Source organism: Eptesicus fuscus, chromosome 19 (assembly GCF_027574615.1).
Source record: "Eptesicus fuscus isolate TK198812 chromosome 19, DD_ASM_mEF_20220401, whole genome shotgun sequence".
NCBI classification, from domain to species: Eukaryota; Metazoa; Chordata; class Mammalia; order Chiroptera; family Vespertilionidae; genus Eptesicus; species Eptesicus fuscus.
This window is the reverse complement of record NC_072491.1, coordinates 28,069,519-28,072,054: the sequence shown is the minus strand read 5'-3', so window position 1 is coordinate 28,072,054 and position 2,536 is coordinate 28,069,519. Positions and strand designations below refer to the sequence as shown.

The window sequence follows — 2,536 nt, the reverse complement described above, 5'->3', positions numbered from 1 at the left end:
TAAATAAATTACTTAACCTCAAAGGAGTAAGTCTCCTCCTGTTTCAAAGAACTTCAAGGCCCTTATGGTACCCACATTCGGATTCCCAGGCACTCTTCTGGGGGTGGAAGTGATGATATCACTGAGGCTGCATGTATTACTGAATATCTCCATCAAATCATCTTTTCCAAGCACTTAGATTCTGTAGCAATCTCATATCCACAAATCAAACAGATTTATGAAATTAACCTTTGACCTTTGCACCAACTAGAAAGGAACTTAGATGAAGGGAACAGAGCTTTGGGGCACTTCTTTTCTTTTTTTGATCAGATATTCGGTTTCCAGAGCTTGCATGACTGATTCTGTGCTTCAATGACTCTCTTATAACCTTAGCATGTAAAAATGGAAAAATTCCCCTGACATTTTCAGGAAACATTTATTACAGATGATTTTATACGTCTGGTGAGAATGGGCTAAATGATTTTTCACAAGAGCAGGATTTGGCAGAAAGCCTGTCCTCCTTTGGTTCCCCTCTTGCCAAAAATCACTCCAGAGCCGACCTGGAGGCCACTTGATTTCCCTCCCATATGAGGTCAGATTGAGAAAAGGCTTAGGTGGGAGTAACCCTTTCATTTACAGTGAGACACAAGGTCCTTGTATAGGTGGAGGACCTCTCCAGATCCATGTTCCTGGGAAATGCCGGGCAAAACTCAGTGCTTTATCTTCCTGGAAAGAACATGATGTCCCAACTTGTCACATAAAGTCAACCATACAGTGGATGTGCATTACCAGTGGGTGTGGCCTGGATTGTTTTACTCCTGCCCCTGCCCCACGCCATTCATCCACTTATCTTCCTGACACTGGGAGGTGTTTGAGTTTGTGATCTTTATTCTAGCAAACCTCTTCATAATTATGTACAAGATTTCATCATCGGGTGCTACATGATAAAGTAGACTTTCTGGGCAAAAATGCCCACTCTCTCTACTGGTGGCAAATGTACCTTTTATTATCATGAACTGGCTGGAGGACAAATGTATAGCATGTTGGGTCTTTGACTTGGATGGATGTGATGGATGTGCTATAACTCATGTGAGTTCACCTACAGAGCATGTTGGGATTGTAACAGCGTAGGCCCGGTGCTGGACAGAAAGTGGGACATAGCATGTGGGTGCTGGGAAAACCAATGAGCAGGAGAAGCTGGCCCAGGGGGCAGCCTGGGGATCTGACCCTCAGTGTCTACTGGATGTGGCAAGTTTTGTATTTTTTTTAAATTGTGACAAGTCATGATTTTGCTATTGAGGTCACACGCTATGTTTTGACTTATATTTCTTGTAAAGGATGTGAGGACACCCGCTGGGGCACTGCAAAAAATATAGAACACTTCATGAATTTGCATGTCATTCTTGTGCAGGGCCATGCTAATTGTCTCTGTATCATTCCAATTTTAGTATATGTGCTGCTGAAGTGAGGAGTGGATGTGGCAAGTTCTTATGTGTTTGTGCAGGTGTGTATTTGGACAGGGAGGTTTAATCTGAAAGTGAGGTTTCTCCTCACCACACCTCCATGGCAGGAGGTCCCAGGAGCTTGGCAGTACTCTAGGAGTCTGGGCAGTAGGGCCTGAGCAGGAAGGAGAGCAGCATGAGGTACTTTGGGTGTGGGTTTTCATTCAGAAAGCTCAGGTTCAGGGAGGGATTGAACGGAATTAGGACCCGGGCCTAGGAAATGACCAGAGCAAACTGCAGGGGCTGGAGTTAAGGATTCTGTGGTTTAGAGGCCATGGGGTGAGCCCAGGTTCATCCTAGCACAGTCTAAGCGACTACAAGCAGGGAGATTCATCTCAGACCTCGCCTGTTGTTGCTGCTAAGGCTTCTGTCCTTACAGACAAGAGAATGAGGGGATTAAAACGGATGACAGATATGGACGTCATCATTGACTGTAACATGCAGGCAACAGGGCCAACAAATCTACGCGTGTGTGGGTAAGTGTGTGTCGATGATCGTGGTGCCCTTGCTCTCCCAGTGTTGGCCTCACCCATGTCCTTGGCTGAGGCCAGGAATGGAAGGACATACTGATGCGGTTGTGATCGACAATTGATGTCTCCATGAGATGGTGCTCATAGCTTGCCTTTGTGTGTGCCTCTGGGTTATTTTTCTTCCTTTGATAAATCCATCCTGTAAATTATACTCTGTTTCAGAATTCGCAGAAATATGACTTCTCTTCTAATCTAAAAAGCAGATTCATATACTTTTATGATTCTTAGGAAATTATATTTGTGATAGTTAACTTTTTTTTTTTTCTTCTGGGATGTGGTGACCGAGGGAGGTGAGGCGCATGTTATAATCTCCTTATCCCCAAACTCCAGGACCCCAACCCCTCCTCAAGGAACTCACAGCCTGGCTAGAATTGAAGGTCCATCTGTTCCTCTGGTCGACTTGGAGATATGCTGGAGGTAAAAACAAAATGGCATCACTGGGAAGAAGAGATGAATTCTGTCTGGAAGCTTCTTGAGGGAATATCGAGACATCAATGGAGCCTGAAGGAGAGATATTTACAGTAG

At 44.7% G+C, this 2,536-nt stretch overlaps 1 non-coding gene across 1 annotated transcript; it reads right to left on the bottom strand.

The window, feature by feature from the left end:
• Positions 1-1,345: 1,345 nt before the first annotated feature.
• Positions 1,346-1,447, bottom strand: LOC114232144 (U6 spliceosomal RNA). The gene has a single exon (XR_003618191.1). It is a non-coding gene; the product is annotated as a U6 spliceosomal RNA (small nuclear RNA).
• Between the last annotated feature and the right edge of the window lie 1,089 nt (positions 1,448-2,536).